Source organism: Spodoptera frugiperda, chromosome 8 (genome assembly GCF_023101765.2).
Source record: "Spodoptera frugiperda isolate SF20-4 chromosome 8, AGI-APGP_CSIRO_Sfru_2.0, whole genome shotgun sequence".
Lineage (NCBI taxonomy): Eukaryota > Metazoa > Arthropoda > Insecta > Lepidoptera > Noctuidae > Spodoptera > Spodoptera frugiperda.
The window spans coordinates 6,150,452-6,163,585 of record NC_064219.1 but is presented as its reverse complement, the minus strand read 5'-3'; the positions used below and the strand labels follow the sequence as shown (position 1 = coordinate 6,163,585).

General features: G+C 39.4%; 1 long non-coding RNA gene across 1 annotated transcript; it reads left to right on the top strand.

Annotated features, from left to right (window-relative positions):
* The first annotated feature begins 5,868 nt into the window (after positions 1–5,868).
* Positions 5,869–7,012, top strand: LOC126910946 (uncharacterized). The gene is made up of 2 exons (XR_007705545.1): positions 5,869–6,282; positions 6,766–7,012. It is a non-coding gene; the product is annotated as an uncharacterized LOC126910946 (long non-coding RNA).
* Positions 7,013–13,134: the final 6,122 nt, after the last annotated feature.

Sequence of the window (13,134 nt, the reverse complement as noted above, 5' to 3'; positions counted from 1 at the left end):
ACCCAGCTGTAATTTTGTATATACTTGTATATTGACCCGCTAAAACTTGTCTCAAAACCTACATATGGTAGGGTGTAAGCAACCCTTAAAATTCAGGGTCAAAGGGCCCAAAAATCGTTTTTTTGCGGTTTTTTCGAAATATCTCATTTCCTATGGGTTTTTGGTAGTTGTATTCAATAGCAATATTGTGAAATACAAAATTCTCTACAACTTTTGTGTAAACTTTTTTTTATACGGTGAACCGTTTTCGAGATAGAGGGCGGAGAGCGCGCGGTCACTGCATCTCTTCAAAAAAATTTTTTTCCTCTAACCTATCCGTGATGGTTGTCTATGGATAGGACATTAAAAAATACGTCATGGTTCCTAAAACCATTTTTCCTCAAAATCAATCGTTTGAAAGATAGACGCTTCCAAAGTGGAAAAATGAGGTCTATAGAATGTGTCCTGCCCTCTAACTTTTAAAATAAGTGTGTAAGAAAACTAAAAAAAATATATGCTGTAGATTTTAATGGAAACTTTCAACGAAAATTAGTTTGAACAAGATATCATAATTAGTTTTTAAGAATTGATACATTTAAAAAAAAACACACTTAATTTTCCACTTTCTCAATTCTTTTAATCAATTCTTAAAAACTAATTATGATATCTCATTCAAACCAATTTTCGTTGAAAGCTTCCATTAAAATGTACAGCATATATTTTTTTTAGTTTTCTTACTCACTTATTTTAAAAGTTAGAGGGCAGGACACATTCTATAGACCTCATTTTTCCACTTTGGAAGCGTCTATCTTTCAAACGATTGATTTTGAGGAAAAATGGTTTTAGGAACCATGACGTATTTTTTAATGTCCTATCCATAGACAACCATCACGGATAGGTTAGACGAAAAATAAATTTTTTGAAGAGATGCAGTGACCGCGCGTTCTCCGCCCTCTGTCTCGAAAACGGTTCACCGTAAAAAAAAGTTTACACAAAAGTTGTAGAGAATTTTGTATTCCACAATATTGCTATTGAATACAACTACCAAAAACCCATAGGAAATGAGATATTTCGAAAAAACCGCAAAAAAAAGATTTTTGGGCCCTTTGACCCTGAATTTTAAGGGTTGCTTACACCCTACCATATGTAGGTTTTGAGACAAGTTTTAGGGGGTCAATATACAAGTATATACAAAATTACAGCTGGGTATCTCGCATTCCGAGGTGAATTCCTAAATTGACTGGACTATTTAGCACTTGTCGATTGTTACTTTTGCTCTTGTGATGTAAAGGGTGTCCATTCGAAAAACAAACATACAATGCAGTATCCTAATTTACCGTCTGCTAAACGACCTGTACCTCATGGATCAGGAATTTCGATTCCTCCACCTTTTCTTCCCACTATCCAACAGCAATCATCAGATGAAAGTTCAAACGGAAGAACCCGTTGAAGATGAATTCAATCCTGATATAGGTTAACCTCAACAGTTTATCCAGGCTGAATTAAATGACTTAGTGAGAGATTTGGGTCTATCAAAGGATGCTGCACAAATCCTAGGATCACGACTGAAAGACAAAAATCTATTGACTCCAAGAACCACATTTTCGTGGTACAGGCATCGTGAAAAAGAGTTCGCGAAATATTTCTCTCAAGAGGGTTGACTGGTATTTTGTAATAATATTACTGAAGTAGTCATGAAACTGGGAGCTGATAATTACGATTCCACATCATGGAGGTTATTTATTGATTCTTCTAAGAGAAGTCTGAATGGTATCTTGTTGTACAATGGTAATACCTATGGTTCGGTGCATGTTGCGCACACCGCGCATCTCAAAGAAACGAACGAGAATCTTGAGCTGTTGCTAAATAAAATAAAGTATAGCGAATATTGTTGGCAACTCTGTGAAGACCTCAAAATAATATCTATGATTTTGGGTCAGCAGTCTGGATTTACAAAGTATCCATGATTTTTGTGCGAGTGGGACAGTCGAGCACGAAATTTACATTACATTAAGAAAGAATGGCCTTTCAGAGAAAGACTTGTACCGGGACAAAAAAATGTGCACCAACCCAAAATCAGTTCTTTCACCTCCCCTTCACATAAAGTTAGGATTGATGTAGCAGTTTGTCAAAGCTTAAAATAAACAAGGTGACTGCTAATACGTATGCGACAAATTTCCTGCATTTTCTCAAGCTCAACTTAAAGAAGAACTTTTGTAGGCCCTCGAATTCGAAATTTAAAATCGGATAGATTATTCCAGAATACAATGACCCAGGATGAATCTGAAGTATGGAGTTCATTCGTAGAAGTCATAGAAGATTTCCTTGGAAATAACAAGTCTCCAAATTAAGTACAAAGAAATTGTAGCTAAGATGCTCCAAAATTATAAAAAAACTGGGATGCAATATGAGCGTTAAACTTCATTTTCTGAATTCCCATGTTGACTATTTTCCCGAAAATCTTGGAGTTGTCAGCGAGGAACAGGGAGAGAGGTTCCATCAAAACATAAAGGAGATGGAGAGACGTAACCAAGGAAGTTGGGATATTAGAATGATGCCTGATTACTGCTGGGCCTTGAACAGGGTGCAGTTTTCAGGGAAAAAGAGAACGATTTCATTAAAAAAAACCAACGTCTGTCTAACGTAGGTTATTTTTTTTATGAGCAGCTCAATTTTGCAGTGTAATTTTCTTTTAAATATATCTTTAATAAATATTTTCTAAGATTTTTTTGGCAGTTTCTATGAAAAAATTTATTCACACTTTTCCTAAAAACCTGACTTGCTAGAAAAAAACTAAGCACAGATTCGTGATCAGCACACCCCATTTACTATAGGAGACCTATTAAACTTAAACCCTTTCCGTGAAAAAGAAAATGTAGGCCTGTGTGGATGTATTATTTCCGGAAGGTAGGTTAGTATGTAGGCTTTGTCCAAATTTCAAACAATTTGTGGACAACTGATTGTTGCAATTATATGGGTGATAAAGGTGAAAATAAACATAAGTAGGTGGGGTGGCAGTTTGCAAATTTTGCCCCGGCAAAAAAAAAATGTAGATCCGGGGCTGGTTAGTATGTAGGCTTTGTCCAAATTTCAAACAATTTGTGGACATCTGATTGTTGCAATTATATGGGTGAAAAAGGTGAAAATAAACACGATTTGACTGCACGGTTGGTGCGGTGACTGGGCAACTGGCTACCGTGCAACGGGTACCGGGTTCGATTCCCGCACGGAGCAACTCTTTGTGTGATCCACAAATTGTTGTTTCGGGTCTGTGTGCATGTGAACTTGTATGTTTGTAAACGCACCCACGACACAGGACAAAATCCTAATGAAAAAAAAAAAAAAAAGTAGGTGGGGGCGGCATTTCTCAAATTTTGCCCCGGGTGAAAAAAAATGTAGATCCGGGGCTGCATATAGCTACAGTTTACGTTTCGCATACTTCTCCACTTTGACCGACAACGTTATCAACAATGATAAGCATGTGATAACGATAGCCTACACAGAATTTACGTCGACACAATTTCCTGATTTGCGTAATTAAGTACCTACTTACTGGAATGTTCGTCATTTACGAAAATGATATCTAACATCGTAATATTCCTAGAATAATCTATTCCAGGTATCTGCTTACAAGTTTATCCTAAATAGGTTTAATACGTATGGACTTAATTAAACTAACTTCCTTATGTATACTACTACTGTATAACGAAGGGGGCATAACTCATCACGTGGGAAAGTAAGAATATTTAAAATTCCATTGTTATTTATTGCAACTGCTACAAGTACCTACTATTAAAAAAAGTTTTACAAACAATTCTTTGCTTAAGACTGTTATCTCTATTTAGTCTAGCCAATACATGCTTATAAAAGGGTATTTTACGCCGTAGAATGTTGAAACAAAGGCATACCTACCTACGTGTCTAACTGTCTACCTGCGCCCGATAAAAAAGGGCAATGAATTCTGAATAGGTAACTCGTGGGTCGATTCTATCGAAATTCGTTGCTTTCTTCTTTTTTATGCTATTTTTGCACGTTTATGCTGTCGACTTTTTCAATTAAGATGGTAAGGACTTATCCTGTCCAATAATAATCATGGAATTTATGGTCGTTACCTAATTAAAATTCAACTAGAAAAAGGACCTTTCTAGTTGAATTTGTCCGTTGAAATACAAAGGAAGCCCTGTATGTAACTTCCTTTTTTAATAATAATTCTTACAAAACTAGGCTGGTTAGTAAAGTTCGTTGTATGCAGCTGCGAGCTCCCCTACCCTTCGACAGCGGACTGAGCGTGAGACCGTTGGGGTGACGTCAGAGAATGGCCAACTTCCAAGCAACCTGTTTCTTTCCAATCCATTGAAAAACTGTACAAAGTAAAACCAACCTAAGCGTTATAGACAAAAGGTTAAACATAATTTTAATACGTAAATGATAACGCGCACGTCGGTATTTCATGATTCAGAGTAATGGCTCGAGTCATTGACAAATAATAATGATTCACTAGTCTACTGCGTATGACTGGAGTTTCAGAGAGTAAACGATAAATGAGTATGAATCGTCCTGTAAATTCGTCTCCCGCATTACCTATAAATTTTGCAACAACCTAGGTTGATGTAAGTCTTGTAGTAGGGGTACTTGTCTACTAAATGCTGATAGGTACTAGGGTACCAAGGTATACTTGCTAAACTAAATGCAAGTAGTAAGTAGGTACCTAACCTACCTATAGGTAACTGTAAAATGAGATAACGCTAGTGCCGAACAAAGAACTTTTATTGAAAACAAAAGCTATTGAATCACCCGTAGCCCGTAGCATCTAACTATAAGCATTGCATTTTAAAATAACACGCAGTATTATTAAATTCCTACCCAATGTTTGTTAATATGCACTTGTATTGTTAGAGGAAGCCATAGCAAGTCTCTGCTTATTTATAGGCATGTATAATTCAATAAACAATACATGTATTATCTGTGATATTATTCTTAGTATTGTTATACACCACGTTGGTGTTAATGAGTACACATTTTATAATTTCTGGAAATACTTAATATTATATCAGTATTTCGCATTAATATAGGTAAGGCAGGGTTAGAACCCTCGTCTCGTAGAGATAAATACATTTTGCGGCCTAAATTGAGCTCACAGATGAAATATTATAAGTAATAATTAATGTTTCTTTTAGAGGTGACTTTCAGAAAATGTCAATGACATTAGTATGGGGTTATCAATTTCCCAAAATGTATAAAACCGTATAGGCAGAATCTACGTAAGCAGACTACCGAAATCTATTTCAGTAGATAGTTCACCGACACTGTCCTTATTTTTTTGTTGTTGATGATATTTCGGTCCAAATCAATTTGTTCAAAACGTGTTTAATTCGTTTGTGATATTGGATATAATTTTATGTTTTTGGGTTTTGATTTTATGATTAAATAGATAATATTATATGTGTATCTAGACAATTCCATACGTCATCGGAAATATCTGGAGTCTGCAGGGGAAGCTTGGCTCTGCCCCCGGCCCCCGCCTGTGCAACGAGGACAGACGACGTTAACAACTCCCCGACCCCCCTCATTTACCCCTCGCACGCCCGTCTCGAGCTCCCAAATGGGGCCTCTTGTTCGATCAATATCCTCTATTGCGCATACCGCATCGTGCTCTCTCTTTCCCACATTCATACATGTTAGAATTTCGATCCAAAATATTGTTGATAGTTCTAATAATCCTTTCTACGTAATCCTAAAAATAGATGATGTAGATATGATTGTGTTGTGGTATACACAATTCACTGTTAATATTCTCATACAAAGTGTAACCATGTTTTTTTTTTTTATATACACTTAGGAAAAATTCTGTTTTAAAAGGTAGTTACCTACCAACATAGTATAGGCTGCCTAATTTAAGTGCAATCAGCCATTGCTTGCTAAAATAATTATAATAGATAAAATGTTTAAGATACTTACTGAAAATCGGTAATTAAAATTACCAATTTTTAGTAATGAAAATGTGGGCATACACGACAGAACCCTCATATTTTCACTATACTACAATATTTTCGAACAAACACAAAACGCTCGTAAGTTTTCGGTTATCATCGGCAATGCTCGGTCATTGTTTTGCCGTTGGAATGACGCCATTTTGCGGCCAACTGCGCAGTGCGGCCCCCCGCCTCAGGTCGAGTATAAAAAGCGGCCATGACGTCAAGCGCCCACATTCTTAATTCGGCTCGGTGAAGTGCAGTTGTGTGGCTCCGCTGTGTGTAGTGCTGGAGATTCCAAGAAGTGATATTTGTGCCTGGTCGGATACAGGTGTGTAGTATTGTCTCAACAAACAGTACTTTCTAGCCCATCCTTTAAAAATGGGTTACAAGTCAAATGAAAAATCTATCGTTGACTTTTGTGAAAGTAAAACCGAATCCCTATCCAATTGGGTTCGCCAAGTTAAATCCAAATCCCTAGACGCCAAGACAAGAAGAAATCGTGATTTAAGAATAATCGCCATTTTGAGTAACTCTCTATCACGTGCGGAGAGTGAGCTCATTTCAAAACAACGAGAGCGCGCCAGGAGGTGGGCTCAAATGCAAGCTGATCTTGGATTACGCAACAAAGAAGAAGAAGTCGCCAAGCAACATCAAGAAAAAATAGATTATCTCTGGAAGAATGATCTCAGTGGCTTAGATAGTTTTTTTAGAGAATTAGATAATGTCAAGCCAGCTCCTAAATAGGCTGTTTTAGGTAAAGTAAAGTTTTTTGTATCTGTGATATTATGTAGGATGTTTTTCTAAATTACAGTCCCATTGCGTTTCGCGTGGGCCTGCATCCGTCGGCCGCCATCTTGGTTGCCGCTGGGGCGTGGTCGCAGATAACTACAAAATGGGTTTGTAACGGTATCATGCATTTATTTGTTAATTTTTAAGTGTTTCAATTTATTCTCTCGCCTAACGATTAAATTGGAATTTTGATTTTTATTCATATTGAATAATATTTATTGTACATATGTTTAAGTATGGAAATAAATAACTTTTAAAAAAAGGTCGTATCACTGAGTTTTTATTTAGCTTTTCTTACAAATTCACCACACAAACAATTATTATTCCATGAGTCATCATCGTCTACGTGGAGAACATGGCGCAGAGTTGCGTGCGATGGCGTGTTCGGGTCACTGAACGAGTATATGAGTCTGCTGTCTGCGGAGCCGCTGGCTTGGCTGCAGTCTGCGTACCGTACGCACTGGGGTGCTACCTGTCTGCTATACGACGTGCTCGCACGAATACGTCCCGGTTGTCAGCCCACTAGGTAACCGTTAGGTTGTTGGCGTGAAGGTTCCTTTCAATTTAGATAGTGCTATTGTGTGGCCCATACTCGGGCCACTGTTGGTGTAACATTATGTTTAGTCTCTCAGAGCCCTGCCAACCGTGGTCAGCAGCTGCCACAAACGACGAGGCAAGGCTTCAGACCTTAACCTCTACCGTGGTCTTGAACATCGCCACGGAAATTCTGCTTGGGATTATGTTTTCTAGAAAAGTGGTGAGTCGCTTGTTTTCAAAACATAGTGGACATTGTGTATCAGATCATAATAATATGAAAATGAGTCACTGTTCAATCTTTCAAAGATTTAACAACAAAGTTGGTTAGGATATTTGTGCCATAATAATCTAGTAAACAGGAGTGAATGCGCCACAATGGAATTTATCTTTGAAGAAGGAATGTGTACAAGGACGGAGGAGTGTTAAGGTTTAGAAGAGGTCGACTGTGTACCTGAGTAATTTCCAACGAGGCACTTAACATAGTGGCCTTGTCAAGCCCCTGCTTCTGCTGCCGTCGGTGTCGGCCCGGCGGCGTTTGGGGCAACTTTCACTTTTAGGTAACGACTGATTCTTATTTTTTTACGAATCAATTGGCATGCTGTCTTGTATAATTGTTTAGGAAAGAAATCTAGACGAAACATTGAGAAAACTAAGCATTCATCGCCATTACTCTAATAACAAGCCAAATATAGGTAACGCACAAATAAATATGAAACGACGTTTGTATAAAATGGTATCTATATACACAAATCAAGAAGAAAAGCGTGGGCTGATGACTAAACCGGGACAATACCTACTCTAAACGAAACCTGACTGAATCCTATAAATAGCTGAATAATGAAAACGAGGCCGAAAACGTGAAGGGATAGATTTTACGGTGAGTGGTCGAGACTAATACTGACCTCTGATGTTCTATAATACATACAATGTTTTCAAGATTTAGTTCTGTGCTTATAGCGACAAGTAGACTGTATGTACAAATACTCATTGTTTATTTGCAAACTTCACAGCTAACGACTGGACTGGGGCTGACGTGAGCGAGTATCACGCACTCCTATCACTATCGTATGAAAAGCAAGGTGGTCCTTCCTAGTGAAGAAGGCTAACCCGGCTCCAGTTGATATTAGCGAGTGGAACGTCACACCCCATCCACAGATAAGTCTTACCGGCCCTAATCATATAACATAATGTATTGAAAGTATTCCATGGTATCCTACAGATATAAAATTAGGGAAACTAATATAATAGGATACAAGTCCTACGATATGAATAGTACGTAATAGGTAAGTCTTTTTAAGTACCATTTACATTTCTTAGTTATTTCTTTTTTATAATTTTATTGACTGATCTACAAAATTTTATTTATAAAAATACAAAAATAAGCACTTGTAAACACCTAATAGCAGCTGATAGGGCCTTATAACAAACTTCTTTTTATTTCAGACTTAAGTTCATAGAAATATGCTAAAGTATATAGTTATCCAGCAACTGATTAGCCGCAACACCAAACAAACATTACATTTGAGGATCACAAAGGCTATTTAAAATAGCCATTTGCATACCAACATTTTGACGTATACAAATATTCACACATAAGAAATTAGGAAGTAATCATTAAAATCCCATTAAGACAGCAATGAACATGATTATATTTATCAGTCTTGAATAATATTAGTTGAAGGTATGTTTTGTTTAAAATCAACTTAAAGCTCCATGAGGTATGTACACATTCTGCTACAAATCGTATGTGTTAAGATATTGTACGAATGTACGATACAAAAGTTTATCTATTCTGATTAACAGGTCTCTCTTGTCCACAAAAACTAGGAAATTATTTTAAGGTAGTCAAGCAAAAAGGTTAAACCCTATGAAATTCGACCAATATAAAAAGAGCGTTCTAAAAAGAAATTTTGAATATGAACTCGAGGAAAAGTACAAAATTCAACAAAACAAATGCTTATTTGTATAAGTACCTTTACCTAACAATCTTCAAAAACCAATGGATGCCATGACAGTTTCCCTTACAACAGAATATTTATCCAGCTAATGAATTATTTGAAATCCAAGAAACAGATAAATTTTTATTTTATTTTACAAATCAATACCACTGTCAAAATTGACAATATGGGTGGACCATAAGAGGAAATTAAGCGAGGTCAGATCAAAACCGACCTTCAGAAGCTAGTTGCGTCTGATAACGGTACGAATTTATCTATTATTATTAATTATCAATATACTTTTTGTACATTTTAGATTTTTCTGCTTGTCTCATGCATACAAATGTTGAGAAAAATCAATGTAATTAACCTTTATTGTTTTTTAATGGCTTCCTCACATTGTTTTAGACATTTATCTGTTCAAGACTGCTGTGCAGTTTTGAACTATATAATATTGCCCATTTGTGTCTTATCTGTTTAGGAGCAGGTTCCTTGGACATATTGCAGATTCAATACATTGGCCCAATATAATTACGAAAATAATCATAAATTAAGTATAATACTGCGAATAGCAACATAAAACAACGAGACACTTACTATACTTCTGGATGAAATTCCTAATACGAACTCCTACCAGATGGGCCCTGTCAATATGAGACCAACAGCTAAATATCCAAGATTATTTTAATTGAGGTCTAAATTTATGAAAAGCATTGCAGCGTTACTTTTTAGTGCATAATAATGATATGAAAACGTCTACAAAGGAGTATTGATTAAAATTCTATGATAAAATTATGATAATGCACACAACTGCCGGGGCAAACTGCTCAAAACTAAAGGATATCCAACAACTACGTTACTTCTCTAAATCACGTTACTTTGCGGTCACGCCGCTCTGCTATTTATTCCTGTGGTATGTGTGGTATTTATAAATTTATCAGGGCAAACTTCACGAGCTCAAAGCGATGATGCTGTGACGTCGACGGTGATGAAATATAAATGTATATCTTAAAATACAAATCACGTTTGGCCGTCATGACATGATGAACCAACCGTCCAACAATCTTTCCGGAGGATTGGAACGACTATTATGACCTACGACGCTTTTTTAGTACGACTGAAAACTAAAGATGGTGATGTCGCCTTTACTAAAACGGTATGTAAATGCGACATATTTTTCTTTAGGTTTGTTACTATTTACTAATTCGTAATTACTACATTACCGTTGTTAATATTTTTTTTACTTTTATTTTATTGTTGGCTGTGCGACTGATAATGTCGCCGGTTGTGGTGTTAACTCTGCTCTCTTAGTTGACAGTATCTTCGCGTGGCCACTCCACATAGAATGTCAATGCATTATGACTAGACGGTTCGTCGTGTATCGACCACACGCGCTCACGTGGTAACAGTCTCTTTGCGACCGTCTCTGTTACCCAACTACGTGGCCTCTGATAATACTCAACAGCTACAGAACCCCGATGTCAATATTGGCATCTTTTTCCTTTTCTTTTCTTAGGTCGTCAAGACCCTTCATGTCTTCAATGCTCGTTGACTACAAAACTACGAGTCGTCAATGATCGTTGACTTCGTGATCTACGAGTATCAATGCCCTTAAACTATAACAGACCTCAACGTGTCGTCAATGCTCGTTGTCAGTGATTTCGACGTGCGTCAGTGCTCGTTGTCGACGAGATTACCATGTGCGCCAATGCTCGCTGACAGCGTGAACTACGTGTCGTCAATGCTCGTTGTCGACGTGATTTCTACGTGTCGTCAATGCTCGTTGTCGACGTGATATCGACGTGTCGTCAATGCTCGCTGACAACATTATTTCTACGTGTCGTCAATGCTCGCTGACGACGTGATTTCTACGTGTCGTCAATGCTCGTTGACTACGTGATTTCAACGTGGCGTCAATGCTCGTTGCCGACGTGGTTACAACGTGTCGTCAATGCTCGTTGACGGCGTGACCTCGACGTATCAAGCTCAACAAACACGTAACTTTAATTTTCTACCTACCTTAGTTGGGGTAATTTTTTTTACTTTGCAAAATTTCTTCCGCACTTTATTCTCAAACCGTAATAGCTACATTTACTTAAAATTCTCATAATCCTTATTTACCTAGAAGGTCTAAATCATTCAAGAATCCAATTTCTGGACGATATTAGTCCAGGTCATTATTCTTCCAGTGTTATATCCACCAACAGCACAATGGCTGAAGACTTTCAAAACATTAGTAAAGGAAAGAACCCGGTAGTACTGATAATAACAGTTTACATTGCTAAACGTCTTCACCCATGCACTGTTAATGCATTTACGAGCGACAATAAACTAAACAAATGCAAGCTGATGGCTGACCCAAAGCTGTTTGTCATCTAACACAGTCGCCGGTGCACATCCGGTATGTAGACTTTGATCATTTAGAAATTCGTTTCTAGCTAACCATTTACTCTAGATATTTATTTTGCCGTAGGTTATATAACGACTTCTTTCATCGGACGTCATATCTACTCTACATATTGTGACTAATGCAAAAATAAACTGAAACTCAACTCTATAAAATTTACGCCCGAAACCTAGTTTAAAGTAGTAGAAAAGTTGCGTAGCTGACGAAACGCACAGAACTATTGCAATGCGAACGAGGTAGCTCTTACAATCTAGCCGTATGACCTGCGAACCGTCGACCTACAACAGCCCGAGAAATGCGGGCCTCTTGCAGACCACCAACTCTACGCCAGTATGTCAGTAGTATGCGAACCGCATGCCTTCTCCTGTAGGTTGCAATGAGACCTAACTACCTTCTAGGACCTGCAAACTACGAGCGACCACTAGCAGTCGGTTAAGCGTAAGTGTTCTGCAGCGTGCTAACTGCGCCAACAATGTTGTGCAGCGTGCTAACTGCGCCAACAACATGAGTATTTGAAATGTAAGGGTCTCTAAAAGGCCCTAATATCCGTGTCGTCTTTTGCAGTCCACGAACTGCGGGTGTTTGTCTAGAGCCGAGAGCCTCTTCCTGAAGCGTGCAAACCGCAGTCTGCTTCCTGCAGTAAAAGTTGCTCACGTGTCATCTTGTCTGGTATGGAAAATGCGCGACTTGAAGCCCGAGAATTGCGAGCCTAGACTCGTGCTGACAGCGAGCCTCTTCCTGGAGCGCGCGAACTGCGACCTTACTTCTACAGACTGCGAACTGCGGGCCTCCTTCTGGAGCCCTGCAGACAGCGAGCCTCCACCTGGAGCCTGTAGACAGCTAGCGTCTTCCTCGCGCCCGCGAACTGCGAGCCTACTCCTTCAGCCAGCCGACAGCGGGCCTGCTCCTGCAACCCGCAAACTGCGAGCTTACTCCTACAGACTGCGAACTGCGGGCATCCACCTGCAGCTCGCGAACTGCGGGCCTCCACCTGCAGCTCGCGGACTGCGGGCCTTCTCCTGCAGCTCGCGGACTGCGGGCCTACTCCTGCAGCTCGCGGACTGCGGGCCTCCTCCTGCAGCTCGCGGACTGCGGGCCTCCTCCTGCAACCCGTGAACTGCGGGTCTCTTCTTGCAGCCGGCGCATTTCGGGCCCGCTGCTGCAACACGCGAATCGTGCACTTCCTCCAGCAGCCCGCGCACTGCGGGCCTACTCCTGAGTCCACATATTGCGCGCTTACTCTGGCAGCCCGCGTATTGCGAGCTCACGCGTGTACTGCGAGCCTCTTCCTGTTGCCCGCAAAATGAAGACCACCTGTGGCATTCAGCGAACTGCGTGTCTACTGCGGCCCGGGACCTATGCAATTACTCCGGCAGCTCGTGAACTTATTCCTGCAGCTCGACCTGGATTTGGAGCATGAAAACAACGAGCCCTTACCGGAGCCCGCGGACTGCGAGCCTGCTCCTGCAGCCCGCGGACTGCGAGCCTGCTCCTGCAGCCCGCGAACTGC